This window comes from Ursus arctos, unplaced genomic scaffold, assembly GCF_023065955.2.
Source record: "Ursus arctos isolate Adak ecotype North America unplaced genomic scaffold, UrsArc2.0 scaffold_8, whole genome shotgun sequence".
NCBI lineage: Eukaryota > Metazoa > Chordata > Mammalia > Carnivora > Ursidae > Ursus > Ursus arctos.
The window spans coordinates 32006761-32029197 of record NW_026623100.1 but is presented as its reverse complement, the minus strand read 5'-3'; positions in this window follow the sequence as shown (position 1 = coordinate 32029197).

Genomic DNA, 22437 nt, shown 5'->3' with positions numbered 1-22437 from the left:
TTATATACCCTAAGCATTTTACAATACATTGTTTTGTAAACATTTTCCCACTTTAAATACTATATTTTAAATGCCTAAAAATGTTATTCTAAAGGGCATTATAACATCCCATTGTATGGATATTCTTACTGGTATTAAGGTTTCTTTCTTTCTTTTTTAAAACACCATGATGAATATCTTTGCATTTATATTTCCTTAGGATAGAATTATTGGATTAAAAAAAAGGCTTTTTAAGAACTCTTGATAAGTGATGATTATGCTTTGAAATTAGGAGCGATTTGCTTTCCTTAGAAAGGGTGGAGGGAAAGAGCTCTTACCATAACACGAAGCAGGGAATGCTGGTTGAAGCACATTGGGGGTTGAAATGGCTTCTTGCAGAACTGGTGGGCCAAAAACCCCTGCCTCCCTCTATATGTGTGTGTGTGGGGGGGGTGCGTGTGCATACATATCTTTTTTTTTTTTTTTAAGATTTTATTTATTTATTTGACAGAGAGAGAGACAGCCAGCGAGAGAGGGAACACAAGCAGGGGGAGTGGGAGAGGAAGAAGCAGGCTCCCAGCGGAGGAGCCTGATGTGGGGCTCGATCCCAGGACTCCAGGATCACGCCCTGAGCCGAAGGCAGACGCTTAACGACTGAGCCACCCAGGTGCCCCGTGGTATACATACCTACATGCACACTATATATGTACACACCATATGAATCTATACACTATCTATAAACATATGGACATATAAGTATACCCTAGCGTGTGTGTGTGTGTGTGTGTGTGTGTGTGTAGTATATATATGCGTGCGTGCTCTCTCCCACTCCCACCCCACTTACCCTGGATTGGTTTTGATCTCCAGCAGGGAGGGAGGGAGGCTAGAAGATGGAGAAGTTGCCCTTAGGGCAGACTTAGTGATTCTGGGGCACAAGAAACACTGCCTGAGAGGCCAAAGCAGCAGAGTGGAGCGGAGAGCTATTCTCTCTACCTCCGCACGGAACCTCGCACCACACTTGCCCCTTGAGGACTGACAGCTTAGGCTGCTTCGCAGGCAGCACCCCTGCCTAGACAGGACTATGTTCACAGTTAGCACCTGCAATAGTGAAAACTGCAAAGCTTCCTCGGGTGGCTTCCTGAGTCCCTGAAAAGAAGGGAGCCCTCGCAGTAGGAAGTGCGGAGAACAGATGCCCACTGTGATGCCGCTGGCAGCGGGGTCTGTGAGCTCTTGTAAGATGCCTCTGGGCAAGTTGGGGTCCCAGACACAAAATCTGTTAGGGTGTCTGCAGGGACTGGACTTCCTGTTTGAGCACGCTGGGGCTTTTGCCAGGGAGAGGCGAGTTTAACAGCTTCATGACTTTATTTGCGCCCACAGCATGGCCAAGCTATGGGGTACCGGCTGTCATATAGGCAGTGCCTCAGTCAATGAGGTGAAGAAAACGGAGCAGGAACGGAGAAAAGAGGGGAAATTGTGATTAAAGGGAAAAACTGAAGCCATGCAAATCTGAAGTTTTAAGAAACCTGAACCTGGAGCCGAGAAGGGTTATTTAGAATTACAGAATGTGCAGGCTGGAAAGAACAATAGAGGTCTTCCATTTCCACCCCCTCATTTTACAGACGAGACATCTGTGAGTCCCAGGGAGTTGTCACTTTCTCCAGGGCAGCCGTCAGTCTGAGCCATAGCAGAGGTCTGCGGGCACTTCGGCCTAGAGCTCCTTGCACTGCCTTCAACTGCCTCTCTTGTCAGTGCCCTGATGCATGTGGGTGCTGCTACTGAGGTGACAGCATGGACCAGCTGTTCCCTCCCACCCTTAGTCTGTTTGGGCTGCTATATCAGAATGCCATAGACAGGGTGGCTTGAACGACTGGAGGCTGAAAATCCAAGATCAGGGGCCTGGGGGGCATGGTTGAGTTCTGGTGAGAACCCTCTTTCGTGTTGCAGACAGTTGACTTGTCTTTGTATCCTCACACAGCTTAATGAGAGAGAAAGGAAGCAAGTGCTCTCCGGATTCTTCTTATCAGGTCACTAATCTCATTCATGAGGGCTCCTTCCTTATAACCTCATTTAACCCTAATCACCTTCTAGAAGACACACCTGCAAATACCATCACATTGGGGGGTAGGGTTTCAACGTATGAAATTGGGTGGAGAGAACACAACCATCTAGTTTACAGCATCCCTCATAGAAAGCACACAGGAATGGGCTTCAATGTTAGGTCCGTGTTCTCCTGCCTGGCTTTAGAGTCCCCCCCCCCCCCGGCCCCCTGCCCCCCCGCTCCCGCCCCAGAGCTTTCTACAGCCCTGATGCCCAGGTTGCAAGTGAGACCAGTTAGATCAGGATCTCTTTGGGGGAGACCCCAGCACTAGTATTGTGTGACGTTGCCCTGGGTGACAGGAGTGGCATCACTGGGTCAGCGGCAGGTCCCAAGTCTCAGTTTTCACACAGCTGTGCTGCTTCTACCATTGGCCTGTTTGTTACCTGGTTGACTGCAGTACTTGAAGTCAGGGGGCTGGACCACTGGTTTCTCAAGTCCCTCTCAGTTCTAGAACCTAAGAGTGTGAGTATAAAGAAATACACACTGTATCCGCATAGACTTAACTAAGCACACGTTTTCTGTACTCTCTAATTTTCTTCCCTTCTCTCCCTACCACAAAGATTACCATGACCTCTTCACTGGTCCTCAAAGAAAAAGAAATGAAACGTCTTGCATTGCCCTGAAATCACTGAAAAGCCAAACAGCTATTCGGTGTTTTGGTGATAACCAAGGCATGGGCCTTACTCACTCTGTGTGCTCCTTGCTTTCCCCCACCTCCAGAGCCCCTCCCACTCCCCATAACCTCACAAGACCTAGTTTTGGAAACACCAGCGTAATGCTTATGAAGTCACGCCCCATGAGGTTTGGTCTTGGAGAAGTGTTATGGCTGAAAGAACACAGTCCATGCAATCAGAAGTAATTTCAAAATAAATCAAGTCCTCTACTTGCACTTCTCAAATGCCCTGTGTGAACGGAAAACAGGGGCCCCAACACTTCTCATATTCTCCCTCCCCCCCCCATCCATTGCTCCCGCAAGCTACAACTGCATTCTAAAGCACTCCAGCCCTTCACTTACACTTCCCTCACATTTCTGTGGTCTTCTCTCCTGCTCATTTTTACCCAAGTCTCCATCGGGAAGCCCAAGTGTGTTCCCTCAGAAGGCAGCACTGACCTTGGAGGGCTGAAGGAGGTGAACACTGTAAAGCCGGGGTGTTTAGGACCACCCTGAGGAGGCAAAGGGAAGAAAAAGGCAAGGAACACTTGGGCTAACAATGTTATCCCTCCATACAGAAGTCACTGGTGTGGCTACTGGAGCTCCAAACAGGTCACTGTTGGGAGTCACAGGTACCCTGGTACTGAAAGGGAAAAGGAGGGAGAGGGCATGTGGGCCTTTGCTGGTTAGAAGCACAGAGCTGGCTTGGGTGACCTCTTGAAGCTCTTCTTTACTGGGAACTACTCATCCTCTCCCTTTTCACATACGGAAAGTATATTTGGCAGTGTCTTGCCTTGGGTTCTCTAAGTAGAGTATCACTGTCTTTAACACAGCTGGCTGTAAAACCTGAGTTCCATTAGGCTCACTGACTAAAGTTCTTCGGTGAAGATGTTAGAAACAGAGGCTGAGTGAACTCAGTTTAATGTTTCCTCAGAGTGTTCCTGAATGAGAGGAAGACAGCCCTCATTTTTCCTTGGTTTATTTATTGCCCCCATTTTTTTTTTCTTACTGTAGCACTTGGGGTCAAGGCTGAGGGGCTCCAGAGAAAGCTCTATTTCCATGATTCAATTTTATGGACAGAAAGTTTCATTCTCCTCCTCTGTGAATGTTGAGGATATCCTATAGCATGACATGGGGCTGGGCTCTGAAGATATCTTGGAGCTCTCTTTGGAGTAAAACATGGATGGAAGGAGCTGTGTAGAGAGTCATCAAACACACTTTATAGACAGGGGTGCAAACTATTGAAGGTATCTTGAAAATCTACTGAATTGTTGGGCAGGGCAGTTAATGTCAAAACATATTCCAAGAGTATTAATTATTCTGGTATGGAAAAGGGGGAACTGAGCCATTGATGCCTATTTCATCCACAGTGTGTATATCTGGACCAGTTTCATGTTGCCCAAGATTTGTTTTCTCCCTGCCCTACTGACAGTAGCCTTGGCATCAGGGTAGGAATGCCAGAGCTTGGAAAGCCACTCAAGGGGGTCCAAAGCCAGTGGCCACAGGGACTCAGAGGAGCAGAGAAATTTTATCCTATAAAGATCTGTTCTCTACTAGACAAATTTCTCAGTGAAATGGGATGGGGTGGGTTGAAAGAGGGAGTGGATTTTGGAGCCAGAATGACCTGGGCTCACATGATTCATTAACTGTGTGAGTTTGGGTCTCCAAGTTTTTGCATCTGTACAAAATATATATTAATAATTTCCACTACTTTATCCAGCCACTTAAGGATTAAATGAAAGAACATTTGTAATGTGTCTGGCATGGTGCCTGGCTCATAGTAGATGCACAATAAATGCCACGTTTCTCTCCTTAGATACACATGTACACACACCTGGAATAATACTTCAAGGGAGTTTTCTCAACGGGTCACTTACTTTTGTTCTGAAACATGAGTTCCTAGCAGGCAGAAATAATGAGCATACAGAACTGAGTTCTTTCCAAAATATGGATGAATGCATAATTTCTAAGTAAATAAATTGATGTTAGGTATCTTCATTGTGAGGTGCTAAAGATGTAGAAAACTTGTTCATGCCCTCACTGAATATACAGTGAAGCTGCGAAGACAAGTACATATACTGTCAACACTCAGAGATGAGGAATAAAGACATCTGAGCCCTATCCCTATCTAATTTAGTTATTAAAGCTCCCAAATATGCCATCAGCCTCCCTAAGGCAGCTAGTTCCCACTCTCCTCTTGTGTGGGGACATGTGTAGCCTCTTTCCCTAGGTGACTCAGCTGCTGCTGGGAACACCACCATTATAACTCTTCCCCCAGACACCCTGCACCACTGCTGCCTCAGGCCCTGCTCTGGCTCCCCATCTGCTCTGTTTTGCTCTAGCCAATCCCTGTGGAGGCTGTGGATTCCTCCCTGCCTAGGCTCCAGCTGCTCCACTAAGAACTGTCATTTCTCCCCTGCTCAGAGTAGAAGATTCTACATGTAGTGCCTGTTTCAACCATCTTAAGATAGTAATGTTAGTGATTACCAGTTTACACTTTGGAGTCAGAATGAATGGGTTCAAATCCTATTTCCACCAACTCCTAACTGTCACTTTGTGAAAATTAATAATTAATTCTCAATTTCCATGCCTAGAAACTTGGGGCTAATAAATATGAGGACTAAATGAGATGGTATGCACTTAGCACAGCATATAGTAGTCTGCCAGGAAGTGTTTGCTCTTATTAGTTAACAATCAGTTTTGGAGTGTTAGGAATGTGCCTGATTTACATTTTCTTTGTTGTATTTCCTCAGAGGCTGGGCCAATGGTCCTCTCTCACCTGGTCTTCCTCCCCAACTCTGTTTGGGGAGGAATGGGACATAAAATCTTCAACTCAACTCTACATTTGGGAAAGCTGCTTTCCTTCCAGGATCACTTCGTTTCTTACCAGGCTTTGCCACAGTTTTTAAATCCCTGTACTAGTTTGAGGCTCATAATCCTAAACATCAAGGAAAGTACTCAAAGTACTCAGCATCATTTCTTCCAAACACAACCCCAGTCCTCCTATAAAAAGGCCTATTTATTTAGCTTGGAGCTTTAGCCTGAGGGAGGAGCTGCAGGCTTCCCACAGATCTAGAGGCTAAGGAGGTGCTCCCAGGGAAGGTAAGCAAGCTCAATAAGACTTTCCAGGAAGAAGCTTTACACATTCATCTGGAGCCCTGATTTTTGTAACTATTGCTCATGGGTTACCTCCAGATCGCCTGGTCTGGAGGCCAGCAGGGATTGCAATTGTAGCCTCAGTGGACTGTAAATATTTGCATAATTAGAAGCTGTTGAGGGTCTGACTTCTAATCAGCTTGAAAGTAGGTGCTGAGATTTCTCCCTTTGGATCACTGACAGGTCTTGGCACTCTCAACAACAGGGACATATCAATAATAAATCTGGTGGCTTAGACAATCAAAAAGCTTTAAGAAACAATCCAGAGCTAGAAGGCTGAACAAGAAGGATCTTCACTTACCCAAGGCCATTCCTTCAAGACAGAGAGAGGTACAGCTGTTTCACCTATTACACAGAAACAAACAGAGTCAAGCAAAATTAAGAAATATATTCCAAACCAAAGAACAAGACAAAACCTCAGAAAAAGGTCTCAATGATATGGAAATAAGTTATCTATCTGATAAAGAATTCAAAGTAATGGTAACAAACCTGCTCACTGAGCTTGGGAAAATGGATGAGTACTTCAACAAACACAGAAAATATAAGTAACAAAAACAAGTTACAAAGCTGAAGAATACAATAACTGAAATGAAAAATTGACTAGAGGATTTCAAAAGCAGACTGGATGAAGCAGAAGAATAGATTAGCAAGCTGGAAGATAAAGCAATGGAATTCACTCACAGCAGCAAAAAGAAAAAAATTTTTTTTTGAATGAGGATAACTTAAGAGACCTCTGGGACAACATCAAGCAGAATAACATTCACATTATAGGGGTGTCAGAGGAAGAGAGAGAAAAAGAAGCAGAAGACTTATTTAAAGAAATAATAGCTGAAAATTTCCCTAACCTGTGGAAGGAAACAGACATCCAGGTCCAGGAAGCCGAAAAAGTCCCAAATAAGATGAGTCCAAAGGGACTCACATCAAGAAACATTATCATTAAAATGTCAAAGTCAAAGATAAAGAGAGAATCTCAAAAGCAATAAGAGAAAAACAAATTGTACGTATAAGGGAAATCCCATAAGGCTATCAGCAGATTTCTCATTAGAAAATCTTCAAGCCAGAAGAGAGTGGCATGATATATTCAAAGTGCTGAAAAGAAAAAACTTCCAAAAAGAATACTTTACCCAGCAAGATTATCATTCAAATTTGAAGGACAGATAGAGTTTTCAGATAAGCAAAAGCTAAAAAAGCTCATCACCATTAAACTGGCTTTACAAGAACTATTAAAGGGTCTTCTTTAAGCTGAAAAGAAATGGCACTAATTAATAAGAAAACATATAAAAATAAAAATCTCTCTAGAAGAGGTAAATGCATAGTAAAAGTAGTGGGTTAGCCGCTTATAAAGCTACTAAAAAAGTTAAAAGACAAAAGTAAAAATTATCTAAAGCTACAATAATTAGTTAAGGGATACATAAAATAAAAAGATGTAAAAAGTGACAAAAGGGCACTTGGGTGGCTCACTTGGTTAAGTGTCTGCCTTTGGCTCAGGTCATGATCCCAAGGTCCTGGGATTGAGTCCCACATCAGGCTCCCTGCTCAGTGGGGAGCCTGCTTTTCCCTCTGCCTTCTGCTCCCCCTGCTTGTGCTCTCTCCATTTCTCTCTCTCTCTGTCAAATAAATAAATAAAATCTTTTTTTTTAAAAGTGACAACAAAAACATAAAATGTGTGTAGGGGGAGAGTGAAAATGTAGAGTTTGAAATGTGTTATCAACTTAAAATAGACTCTTATATACATAGGATGAGATATGTGAACCTCATACTAACCACAAAATAAAAACTTATAGTAAATACACAAAAGAAAATGAGAAAGGAATCTAAACGTAACACTAAATGACTAAAGAAAGTCATCAAACCACAAGTGAAGAGAGAAAGAGAAGAAGAAAGGAATAGAGAGGAATTACAAGAACAGCCAGAAAACAATTAACAAAATGGAAATAAGTACATACCTATCAATAATTACTTTAAATGTAAACGGACTAAATTCTCCAATCAAAAGATGTAAAGTGGATGAATGGATAAAAAACAAGACACATCTATATACCACCAACAAGACACTTACTTCAGAAATAAGGACAAGCACAGACTGAAAGTGAAGGAATGAAAAAAGACATTCCATGAAAGTGGAACAAAAAATAAAGCTGGTGTAGCTATATCATATTAGATGAAAAAGACTTTAAAACAAAGATTAATAAGAGACAAAGAGTCACTACATAATGATAAATGGGTCAATCCAGCAAGAAAATAGTAACATTTCTAAATATATATGCATCCAATATAGGAGCATCAAAATATATAAAACAAATATTAACAGACCTAAAGGGAGAAACTGACAGCAATACAATAAGAGTAAGGGATTTTAACACTCTATTTACATGAATGAATAGATCATCCAGACAGAAAATCAATGAGAAATCATTAGTCTTAAATGACATATTAATAGATATACATAGAACATTCCACCCCAAAGCAGAATACACATTTTTTTCAAGTGTACATAGAACATTCTCCAGGATCACATGTTAGGCCACAAAACAACTCTCAATAAATTTAAAAAGACTGAAATCATATTGAGCATCTTTTTCAACCACAATGATATAAAACTATCAACTGCAAGAAGAAAAAGGGAAAAACTACAAATATGTGGAGATTAAACAACTTGTTACTGAATAATTACTGGTTCACAGAAGAAATCAAAGGAGAAATCAATAATACCTAGAGACAAATGAAAACAGGAATACTACGACATACCAGGGCGTTGGCGAAGAGAGGGGAAGGGGAGGAAGGGAAGAAAGGGAGGGAAGAGAGGGAAGAAAAAAAAAAGGAATAGGACATACCAAAATCTATAGGACACAGCAAAAGGAGTTCTAAGAGGGAAGTTCACAGCAATGCAGGTCTACCTCAAGAAACAAGAGAATTCTCAAATAAGCACTTTATCTTTACACCTAAAGGACCTAGAAAAATAACAACAAAGTCTAAAGTTAGTAGAAGGAAGGAAATGATAAAGATCAGAGCAGAAATCAATGAAATAGAGACTAAAAAGACAATAGAAAAGATCAACGAAACTAAGAGCTGTTCTTTTCAAAGAACAAATCTGACAAACCTTTAGTTAGACTCACCAGGAAAAAAAGAGGGCTCAAGTAACTAAAATCATAAATGAAAGAAATTTATAATAGATACCACAGAAATACAAAGAATCATAAAAGACTACTATGAAAAATTATATACCAACAAATTGAACTACCTAGAAGAAATGGATAAACTCCTAGAAATTTATAATCTTCTAATACTTAATATGAAGAAAAAGAAAATCTGAACAGAATGATTACTGATAAGGAGACTGAACTGGTAATCCCAACTTCCCAACAAAGAAAAGCCCAGGACCAGATGGCTACACTGGTGAATGCTATAAACATTCAAAGATTCAATACATATCCTTTTCAAGCTTTTCCAAAAAACTGAAGAGGAGGGAAAGCTTCTAAATTCATTTTATGAAGCCAGCAATACCCTGATACCAAAACTCATACAAGGACACCACAAAAAAAGAAAATTATAGGCCAATATTCCCAGTGAACATAGATGCAAAAATCCTCAACAAAATATTAGCAAACTGAATTCAACAATACATTAAAAGGATCATACACCATGTATTTCAAGTAAGATTTATTCTAGGGATGCAAGGGTGATTCAACATCTGCAAATCAATCAATGTGATACACATTGTAGTAAAAGGAAAGGTAAAAATCATATCATCATCTCAACAGATGTAGAAAAAGCATTTGACAAAATTCAATATCCATTTATGATAAAAACTTTCAACACAGTGGGTATGGAGGGAATGTACCTCAACATACCAAAAGCCATATATGACAAACCCATAGTTAATATCATATCCAACAGTGAAAAACTGAAAGCTTTTTCACAAGATCAGGAATGAAACAAGAATGCCCACTTTCACCACTTTTTAAAAATACAGTATTGAAAATCCTAGCCACAACAATTAGGCAAGAAAAAGAAATAAAAGGCATCAAATTGGAAAGAAAAAAATAAAACTGCCACTATATGTAGACAACATGATACTAAATATAGAAAATCCTGAAGACCACAAAATAACTGTTAGAACTAATAAACAGATTCAGTAAAGTTGCAGGATTAAAATTAAAATGCCAAAATTGTGCATTTCTATACAGTAATAATGAGTTACCAGAAAGAGAAATCAAGAAAATAATCCCATTTACAATTACATGATAAATAATAAATAATAAATTATGATAAATAATAAATAATAAATAAATAAATAATAATAAAATACCCAGAAATAATTTTTTTTAGTTTCTTGGACTTTTTATTATTATTATTATTATGTTATGTTAGTCACCATACAGAACATCATTAGTTTTTGATGTAGTGTTCCATGATTCATTGTTTGCGTATAACACCCAGTGCTCCACGCAATACATGCCCTCCTTAATACCCAGAAATATAATTTTAATCAAGGAGGTGAAAAACCAGTACACTGAAAACTGTGAAACACTGATGAAAGAAACTGAAGAAGACACAAATAAATGGAAAGATATTTCATCTCATTGACTGGAAAAATTAGTATTGTTAAAATGCCCATACTACCCAAATCTATAGATTCAATGCAATCCCAATCAAAATTCCAATGGCACTTTTCACAGAACTAGAATAAATAATTCAAACATTCATATGAAACCACAATAGATTCTGAATGGCCAAAATAATCCTGAGACAGAACAAAGCTGGAAGTATGCTTCCTGATTTCAAACAGTATCACAAAGCTATAGTAATCAAAACAGTATGATATGGGCACAAAAACAGACATATAGATCAATGGAAAAGATTAAAGAGCCCAGAAAGAAACCCACACAAATATAGTCAACTAATTTATATCAAAGGAGGGAAAAATATTTAGTAGGGAAAGGACAGTCTCTCCAATAAATGGTATTGGGAGAACTGGACAGCTACATGCGAAAGAATGGAACTAGACACTATCTCACACCACATACAAAAATTAACTCAAGGTGGATTAAAGACTTGAATGTAATACCTGAAACCATAAAACTCCTTAAAAAACCCACAAAAGAAAAACAAGAACAACAAGAACAAGAACAACAACAACAAAACACAGGCAATAAGCTCCTTGACATGAGTCTTAGCAATTTTTTTCTTGGATCTGACTCCAAAAAAGGGAAACAAAGTAAACATAAGCAAATGGGACTACATCAAACTAAAAAGCTTCTGTATAGTGAAGGAAGCTGTCAAGAAAATGAAAAGGCAACCTACAAAACGGAAGAAGATATTTGTAAATCATATATCTCATAAGGGATTGATATTCAAAATACATAAAGAACTCATACAACAGAATAACAAAACAAACAAAGAAAAATCCAATTACAAAATGGGCAGAGTATCTGAATGGACGTTTTTCCAAAGAAGTCATACAGATAGCCAACAGGCACATGAAAATATGCTCAGCATCACTAATCATCAGGGAAATGCAAATCAAAACCACAATAAGATATCACCTTTTACCTGTCAGAATGGCTATTATCAAGAAGACAAAAAATATCAAGTGTTAGAAAGGATATGGAGAAAGGGGAACTCTTGGACACTGTTGGTAGCAATGTAAACTGGTGTGGTCACTATGTAAGGCAGTATAGAGGTTCCTCAAAAAATAAAGATAAAAATACCACATGATTCAGCAATTCTACTGCTAGATATCTACCTGAGGAATACAAAAACACTAATTTAAAAAGACAGGTGCACCCCTATGTTTACTGCAGCATTATTTACAATAGCCAAGGTATGAAAACAACCTAAGTGTCCATCAATGGATGAATGGACAAAGAAGATGTGGAAAGATGTGATATATATACCCGATGGAATATTATTCAGCCATAAAAAAAATTAAATCTTCCCATTTGCAATAACATGGATGGACCTTTAGGGTATCATGCTGAATGAAATAAGTCAGAGAAAGGCAAATAACATATGATTTCACTTACATGTAGAATCTAAAAACCAAACCAAACCAAACCAAACCTAGACTCATAGACACAGAAAAAATGTATTGGGAGGGGAGAGGTCCTGGAGGGGCTAAAATGCATGAAGGGGATTTAGAAGTACAGACTTACAGTAAAGTAAGTCATGGGAATGTAATGCACAGCATGGGGAATATAGTCAATAATATTGTATTAATTTTGCATGGTGACAGATGGTAACTAGATTTATTGTGGTGACTATTTTGCAATGCATACAAATAGTGAATCATGCTGCACATCTGAAACTATATAAAATGGTATGCCAATTACACCTTAATAATAATAATAATAATAATAATAATAATAAAGAATGATGCAAATGATAAATGCTCTTGGAGCAGAGAAAGAGCTTTGACTCCATTTAAGGTGGATACCAATTTATAAAAAGCTAGGGTTTGAGCTTCATCAGCTATGGCCTGAGAGAAGTCAGTTAGGGTTGGGATTTTCCAAACACAAATGGAGGTGCCTGGGAAGGGTCATCCTGACTAGAGAAATATCAAACATTGGCTACAAGACAGCTTTTGACACTGAAATCCAAATGCAGATGAACCAGGGACAGGGTTAAGAAGAGTTTGTTAATTCCATAGGGAGCAAGAAATGTCAATCAGAGAGAAGACAAGAGAGTATCCTGGACAATGAAAACAAAAGTAGAGATGAGAAAGCAGAGGAATGAGAGGACAGAAGAGGAAAGAAACCTAAAAAACCAAATTGGCTATTTAATAGAAGGAAGAAAGTTGATGGTGAGACTGCAAAAGAAAACTTGCTCATGTCTCTGAGATTAAGCAAGTTCAATCAACTGCAAAGCACAATGAGCATCTTGAAATCATCTTGTCTCAAGTGTGTGCTTCTTAGAAGTAGATTTTAACACTAAACAAGAGCACATAGGTGAGACATTCTGGGGCCTGGAAATGACATTACAGGCATCACAGATCCTTGCTCTGGACACTCAGACTTTAATTTGATCAAAATAAAAGTTTGCTTGATTCTCCAATATGATCTCATCCTTGACTCACAATGGTGCTTTTTGGAATGACTTCTATAAGTTTCCTTCTGCCACATTATAAGATAGGACTGATTTGCTCAAGGAGAGTGATTTAAAAATATATCATTGATCTTGAGAAATCTTTTAAAGTCTATGACATTTCTTGGCTCAGCAAGGTCAATTTTTGTTCCAAAGTTTCTAAAGAAAAACTCTTATCTCTAAAGGGTTGATTGATTTATTTTTAAATAGCAACGTTATTCCTTCTCGTACCCTGTAAGCCATCTTTGTTTTAAATTTAGTTCTCTAAGGTTGCTAAACTCATCGGACCCATATGAAAGAGCATCAATCTCTCTTTTATAATTCCTTTTGATGAACTTAAACCCACCAGGTGCTCCAATGGTTCTGATAATGAGGAAGGTGGAATTGCCCCAAGGTGTAATTGGGCACTTGCTTGGGGCCCTGTACAGTAACCTGTACCTTTCATACTTTTCCAAGCAAGAAGAAGTTATGGGGCTACCTTGAGACTCAGCCTAGTACCTGCCCTGTAGGATGATTTTAAACCTAATGTATAAATATTGAATATAATCAACTAAGAAATCATTAAACTACTTGCCAAAGCGACAGAAGATTAGTAAGGACTTACTAATGATAAACAATGGATTTGATATTCAGAGTTTGATTTCCTTCAGTGTTCCTGGGTCTTCGCCTGTACAGCCATGGTTCTTCTGCATGCCCCCTCCTTCTTCTCTACCCACTGTCAGGCTCTCCCCAAAGTAGGGAACTCTTCCCAGACTCTTGTACTGTACTAGTTGCATGAGAGACCAAAGTTCCATCCCCTACCAGGATGATGATGTTGTGATTTTGATTTACTTAACCCACATCTAGAGTTCCTCCTACCAAGAAGAGATAAACCAACACTACTTACTGTTTGCACGATTTTGGATACCTTATTGAACCCCCTGGGGATTCATTTGTTGGTTGTTTTTTTTCTGTGAAATGGGGTGATTGGGAGGATTTGATGATATCATGTATGAAAGGCTTTAAATGCCATATATCAAGAGGTCAGTGTCAGGCCTGCCCCCTTAGTTGTGTGCAGTCTAAGGCAAAAGTATGAATAGAGACCCACATACCACATGTCTACAACTTTAAAAGTTATGAAAACTATTAAGTAAAAAGTTCAATCTTGCTGCCTTCATAAAGACCTAAAAGGCCTTGTTTAGATTTAGAAATTCTGGACTCCCTGGAGTTCTTTTTTTTTTTTTTTAAGATTTTTAAAATTTATTTATTTGACAGAGAGAGAGACAGCCAGCAAGAGAGGGAACACAAGCACGGGGAGTGGGAGAGGAAGAAGCAGGCTCCCAGGAGAGGAGCCCAATGCAGGGCTCGATCCCAGGACTCCGGGATCACACCCTGAGCCAAAGGCAGACGCCCAATGACTGAGCCACCCAGGCGCCCCTGGACTCCCTGAAGTTCTAGGCTGGAGTGTGATCCCTTCTCACACTTCTCCCCTTTTCTTTCCGTCCTGCCTCTGTCCAACCACAAAGAAACTTACGTGGGCATCTTACTTCACTGGTTCAAGTTCTCTCAGCATCTCCTCCAAACAGCTGCTTCTTGGCTAACCCCATGGCCCAGAAGTGTGCCAGGACCCACAGGTGGCAACTAAGGGTCGTTCTGTTTACAATGCTCATGGGGAACCATGGAGCCTTTTCTCTTCTCTCTTTTCTTTTCTTTCCTCTCCTCTTGAGAGTGAGCTCAATTTTTTTTTAAGAATTTATTTATTTATTTGACAGAGAGAGAGAGAGCACAAGCAGGGAGAGCAGCAGACAGAGGGAAAGGGAGAAGCAGGCTCCCCGCCCAGCAGGGAGCCCAATGCGGGGCTCAATCCCAGCCTGAGCTGAAGGCAGACGCTTAACTGACTGAACCACCCAGGTGCCCCGTGAGCTCAATTTTTAATGGTCAAAGTGCAAGGGCCATTGGTATGAGTTCTAAGAATTCAACTTACTGAGATCATTATACTTACAGCATTTTTCTAGCATAGATGACCACACACGAAAAATACTTAATGGCTGAAAAATGAATTTTGTATTTGCGATTTTATCTTTGCATACTTGCAGAATTCCAAAACCAAGTTCACATTCTCTGGCCCTTTCCTTTTTTTAGTTTTTGCTTCTATTTTAAACAAGCTTCAATTTAGTAACACAATTGAGACTTGTTTCAGTCTCAATGCAAAATACCATCCACTGATGTGTGTATAATAGTACTATTGCTATCAGTTATTACATTTAGTTAGTAAAGTGCCCTGAGAATATATACAAGGTTTTTGGGATGCAATTTTAAATTTACCTGGAGACTGCTTATTCCTTTATCAAATATTTAAGGCCTCCTCTCCTTAGTGTGATGGTTTAAAATCCAAAAGGTACAGGAAGACATTAATGTAGAAAAGTAATGATCTGACTCAATTGAACATTTGACTACTACAGAGAGAAATATCACCACAGTTATCACAAGTTGGAAGACTGGTTTTTAACTGGTGGTCACAACTTAGAAAAGAAAAGATTCGGAATTGTTGCCTTTAGATAGATTGCCTTACTACTATCAGTCTCTTGTCTGCCTTATGTGTATTTGGATGCTTACTATAAAAATAAGACCTAACTTGAAATAGCACAAGCCATGATTTGAGCTGATCTCCTGTAGACCCCATGGGATCAGAGACCCATCTAACATCTGTTTTATACCTGTTAATAAGGAAAAGGGTGAAAATTTGATCGATTTCTAGGAGACAATAAAACAGAGTTCAGGAGGCTCTGAGTTTGAGGTCCAAGGGAGCAAAAGGATCCCCCAGATCATCTGCAATACAAAGGCTGCAAGAAAAGGAAATGATTGTCCCATCTGTGCAAGAATTCAGGATCCTGGTCCAGGTCTGGTGAAATTCAGTGATTGATGCACACCGAGAGCAGAGATATTTGTCCTTTACCAAAGTCCATGGCTGTTGGTTGCATCAGGGCCTGGAAAAGCTCCAGAGGCAAGATGGTCTCTGGCACTGATCCACCAACTCACTCTCTCCTCCCCCACAACCTGGGGCTTTTGGATTGAATGTCCAAGGAACTGTTGCCGTCTTGGCCTGAAGTTTCCAGTTCCACAAATCTGATCTCTCCCTAAGGCTTACCTTGATGTTGATTCCAAGTCTAGTGTATGGGGCTGACGATGATGTAAGAGACAAATGCTTGAAAACTGAACTTGGATCCTTTTCAGGCTGTGGCAGAGCTAAGGGCAAGGCTTTGCTTTAGAAGTCAGAAGGGCTGAGTGGATGGTGAGGGGAGGAGACAAACTAAGGATACACCAGATTCTCTAGGGCGCGTTCCTGCAAACTTGAATACACGTGCTGCTGCAATGAACAGCATAGGCATCCTGTTCAAATCAGTGCCGAATGCAGAATGTGGTTTCCCCAAATGCAAAATGTGGGCTAATATCCTCAAGTGCTCTGGTGAACCTCTGAGGGACAGTGGTGACAAACAAGCTGGCAAACTCTTTTTATACATGAAATATTGCAACACTGAATTTCAAAGAAATAAAATTTAATCCATGTAAATAATGTGAATAAAAGTCATGGTATTGCACTTAAAATACTGAACTAGTTTTTATACTATCCTTTTTAGATGCGTGATTATTATTGTGATAATTACTAAACATGACTTTTAATGCACTTTTAAGTTCACTGAATCTTTGCGTTGATGCTACTCTAGCCCAGTGATGCCCAGATTTTGACTTTCACAGACTGGTAATATTAAATATGAATAACAAAAACCACAATAAGTATGATAAATATAATAGTAAGAGGGGACCGACATAAGAACTTTATAACTTTTCATTTATTTTTTAATTGCATGAGTAGTAGCTAAATATGTTCTCCTTATTAAAAAATGTCAAACAATTTAGATAAAGCAAAAGTCTCTGGTGACCTCCATCTAATCTCCGTGTCTTCCAAAGAGGGAACCACTGTTATCAGTTTGCTATGCCTCCTTCCAGAATTTTCTCTACACATTTACATACATACATAGGTCTATATAGAAGTATATACTTGGGATGGTTTATTTATGTACATGGCATCATACAGTATCTTTATCCTACATTTCTTCAGGTTCTTTTTTTTCTTAGCCTTAGTGATTTTTCTGTATCACTGCAGCTCTATTTCACTCTTTGTAAACTGCTGTACCTAATTCCATAATGTGACTCTACCAGGCCTACCTAACATTTTCCATTTGCTTATCTGTGCTTCGTTTCACCCATGTTTGGGCATGATAGAGAAATACTTTCACATATGCACAGAGATAGGCATGCGGCTTGTCATTTTTTCCAAGTAATTATTTTAATAAAAGGCAAGTTTCCATTTACTCTCCTCATTATTTTCTAAAATATAAAAGGGCAATCACATACTTTAAAACAGACACAATTATAGGGGAAAAAAAGAAGGTCTTCTCCAAGACAGAATAAATGGACACCTTACCATGTTTTCATGGCAGATCAGTGAAAATGTCATCAGGGATGAGCCTTGTGCCAGAATGTGATTTGGAGAACCACCGCTCAAATCTAAACTCAAAAACAAACAGGCTCTTCTTCCACCAAGTAACTCTTCCAAAGAAAACAACAAAGATGATAGCTGTGAATGCCAGGTTGTGGTGGCTGATCTCCCTAGTCCACTGAGCTGCTTGCTGTCCCCACCCCCCAGATCCCTTACCAGGCTCCAAAGGGGTGTGAGGTCGCTGTGGGCCAGTCTGTGTACACTGCCCAGGAGGGTTCGCCCACACCCGTGAGCTTTTGGCCCTCTCTTGCTCTCAACAACTACTGGTCTCTAGTGGTTCTGCTTCCTAAATTGTGGTTGGTGCTCCCGGGAGTATGGTGGATGAACTGATGAGGTCACAAACAGATAAACCTTCTTCATTATAGGTAATATATATTCAATATGATATAATAACATACATTATTCAATATATAATAACTTCTTCAATATACAGTAACTAAATATTAGTTTAATATTCATTACAAAAAAAAAAAAAACCCAGAAGATACTTAATATCTAATGTAAGAGACATGGGTCAATTGAAAGAAAAATATTTGAAAGTGAATCTGCATGTACTAACATAGAAAACTCACCAGGGTTAAAGTAAAGCAAGTACTCTGTATGATCTGAGCCATTTAGTCAGCTTTTTGGATTCCCAGTCTTCTTGTCTTTCAAATGGGCTCAGTAATACCTCCCTCACGGCAATGTAACACAGGTTATAAAAAGTAGACCTTAGGGAGTGCCTGGCACACACAGGGTGTTGAGTACAGCGTAGGCTTATTCCCCGTTTTTCCACTTCCTTCTCTTCCTCCTCCCCCAGGATTTCCTTCTCCAGGTCCTAATCCAGAGTCTCATTATGACAAAGTTTGGAAATTTTGTTAATCAGAGTCAAACTAAGGTCTTAACTATCAATAACTATATTTGTACTCCAATGTGCAAGTTCTGAAAACTAACAAGTCTTCTACGCGCAACTGAATGAATCTCTCAGTGATGGAATTTCAGGCCCAGAGATGAAATTCTTGAGGAGGGAGTGATTCCTAGAGATGCAGATTATTTGTTAGGAACGGGGTACAGAATACCTGTCTGCTGTTTTCCAATGAAGAGCTCTCACTTCCTTTGGACTAAAGTATTTACCTTCTGGCATACAAAGCCAATAAAGATCTAGTAAGATCGGAAAAGAAATGTAGTTTTTTTGGGGAAAAAAATGAAACTGGCTATAGCTACTCACCTAGGAATAATTCAGGGGAAGTGAAAGCTCCTGGTTCAGTTTTGAAACTGGGTTTTATTTTCCAGTGGACTGGAATGTACAAAAAAAGCCCGGCTTGCAGGAATCTTCCACAGGCCTCCCTGAGATCCTTTGTGAAAATGTAAGTTATACGTATTTTCACCCAGAGTGAGAGCGTCGTATATTGTCTGGAAACAATTAGAGGTATTTTTCCATCTTGATCTGACAACCTCAGACACATAGGCAATTGTGGTGGTGGGGGGGGTGGGTTCGAAGTCTAAGTTCTACTGTTAACTATTTAAACAGTTAAAGCATAAAAACGAATTAAGTCGAATATGCTTAGAGCCCCACAGGGTGGATACTGATGGAACAGGGAGGCTCAGAGAGGTTTAAAAGTCACCGAGAAGAAAAATCTTGAACCTGGAAAATATTTTGTGGCTGCTGCTGATTTTCCAAGACCCTTCAGGAAAAGAGTGTGACAATGAAAGACCATTCAGGGAAATGGCTACCCTGCCACCATAGGCTGCGTGGGGACCTGGGAGACTGCCGGGAGCCTTGCATCACCCCGGTTCAAGGTATGGGACCAATGCTGTGGCCCCAGACAGGCTGCAGAATGAAGGGTCTTTTGGTCAAGATGTACCAGACTCCTGGAAATGGCATTTGGATTATTAAAAAGAGAAATTCTGCTGGCTTATCTATTAGTTTGTTTTGAAAGAAGGCTGGCATGGGAGAAGAGGTCAGAGAGGGGTCAGGGCAGCCTGAGAAGGCACTTGGAGAGAGTGAGCCAGTGTGGACAAGAGATATGCAAAACCTGAGACAGACTCATGTGGCAAGTTTCGTGAAAAACCTTTTAAACTTTGCTTTAAAACTGAAGTTAGAGGCAAATGTTCCCACCTCTCTGTTTGTCAGCGAAGTCCAAATTGCTAAGTGCCATAAAGGACAATTGTGTCAACAGCACCAGGCTTTGCATTTGCCAAATGGTAGTCAGCAAAAAGGCCTCACACTTGTGTAGGGACCTAACACTTGGCAGTGTGTCTTCACAGCTATGGTTTAGTGTATCCTTATGGTAAACTTGCAGGGGAAGTAGGAACGTGACACCATTTCAAAGATGGGAAAACAGGGGCTGGGAGAAGTGGAAGATCTCGTACAGTATCGCAGAGCTAGTGAGTGGTGGAGTGAGGATTCACACCTGGTCCACCCACTATACTCAGTCCCTGTCCCCGTACCATGTGTGGCTGCTGGGCTGCCAGAGTGTGGGTTACTCAATGAGCTCATGGGGTAGGGAGGTGAGACTGCCACTAACATCCTGTCATCAGGATGCAGCTGTCCATTTCTTTTCCTGCCTTCCTTCCCCTTCCCCTACTTCCCAGGTATGTGTCTGCAGCCTCCAAATGGAAATGAGCAAGAGGGACATAACTTCAGCCTGAGAGCAGAAGCAGAATAAAAAAGCTATGGTGTGAGATGTCTGGGGTCCTAAGGCTCACACTTAGGTGAGGTAGCACATTTCAACAGGGCTTCAGAATAAACTTTTTTAAAATATAAACTTTGACAGAAAATCTCTGACTGCAGATCTACCGGCAGATTGGGTCAGGAATGAGAAGACATCTCCTTTTTCCCACAGAGCATCACTTAGGACCATAAGAGTTTTTGAGAATATACCTTCTTCTTTAAAAATACCAGCTTTTTTTCAAGGATGGAATAATTTTTTCCTATTCAATAAGAACTAAAGTTCCATTAAAGACCAGAAATAGTAATAACATTGATTCTATACTGAAGAAAGCTGGTCCATCTTTTCTCAGAAGAGGACTTACATTTAGTCTCAGAGTCTCAATTTTGATCAGAGATGAACCTCAGAGTCAATAATATTTGTGCATATGATTCTTGGGTCAGGCTGATAATAAAGCTCTGTCTTTCCCATCCATGATTCCGGAGTTAGCAGTGGTGCCTGTGCAGAACACCGTGGAAATGTAGGCAATCGGAAGCACAGCAGGCTTCCAGTGAGAGGAAAGCAGGAGTGCCCAAGACCACGTACCACAGCTCAGGTGATTAGCAGGACCTTTTGGTCCCTGATTCTGCATCTCCTTATCCTCATTTTCCGCAAAACTCGAATTAACGTGTCTAACACATTTCTTCATTTTGACAAATTTGGAGGAGATAAGAAACTGGCTCATAGGAAAAAACGAAAGCTGAAAGCCTGATAACAAAAGTGAGCATAAAATGCACGACACACAGACGTAAGAACTACAGATATTCATCATTCTGGGGCCCACTGTCTAGGAGCAAAGACTACCTCAAAAGGCTTTAAAACCAACACTATCTTCTGCCTGGTACAATATTTGAAATTTCAAAGCAGGAGTCAAATAGGATTCAGCACACATTACTTGAGAAAACAAGAAATGTATAGTGTTATTAAAAAAAAGTATTTTTATCCAAACGATAATAAATCTGTCAGTCTCTTTTGTTTTTTTTTTTTTTTAAATTGTGGTAAAAAACATGTAACATAAAATTTACCATATAACCATTTCTAAGTGTACAGTTCAGTAGCGTTAAGTATCTTCATATTGATTGAAACAGATCTCCAGAACTTTTTCATCTTGCAAAACTGAAATTCTACATCCATTAAACAACCCCCCCTTTTCCCCCTTTCCCCAGACCCTGGTAACTGCCATTCTACTCTCTGCTTCTATGAATCTGACTACTCTAGATACCTCATATAAGTGGAATCCTACAGTATTTATCTTTTATGGCTACCATTTCACTTAGCAGAATGTCCTCAAAGTTCATCCATGTTGTAGCACATGACAGGATTTCCTTCCCTTTTTAAGGCTGAATAATATTTTGTTGTACATATATACCACATTTTGTTTATTCATGCATACATTGATGGACACTTGGGTTGCTTCCGCCTCTTGGCTATTGTGAACAGTGCCACTATGAACATGGGTGTGCAAATTATCTCTTTGAGACCCTGCCTTTGAGACCCTGCTTTTATTGTTTTTTAAAAATTCCTCTGCTACACAGAAAATATGACCATCAAAAATACCTTGAAAATGAGCCCTTTTTAAATTCAAATTATTTACAGAGAGTTGAGTTTCCTTCACCATCAATACTTTTGTGCAGTACCCTAATAGTTGGGTAGTGATATGGTGGGACTGGCAATCTTTACCTCTGTCTCTGAACAAGGATCTTATTCTCAGCCATGGCTGACCTATTTTCTCTCCATCCAAAAGCTTCCAGTGTGAGCGGTTCATTCTTTCCTTTCTGTGTGCCTCTGCTTCCACCCTCTGACCTTCTTTTCCCTAAACAGATAAAAGTCTTGACCTGTCCGGGGCCCACCCCCATCTTTACCTGGAGGGGACCACCACCTGCCTCACCTCATTGGTTATCATTATTACGTCATCCAGATCAATCACTGGGCACTCGCACTATTCTAACTGTCGCTTTGATCATTCGTTACACTTTGTTAGTCCTCATCAGATCCAGGCCCCACTAATCGGAAACAGCGGCCTTCCAAAAGCAAGGCAACCTGGTGACCAGGGGCAATTACTACATTGTTTGGTTTTTAAATTAGTCCCTTCTTGGTGCTCTGATCACCATCAGGAGGCTGGTGATTCAGAAACCCAGGGGTGCCTGCTGTCCATGCCTTCCATAGCCAGTCTGGATTCACACACACCCTGATGATAGTTCTTAGCTGAGGGTGATCCCAGTGGGCCTGAAACACACAG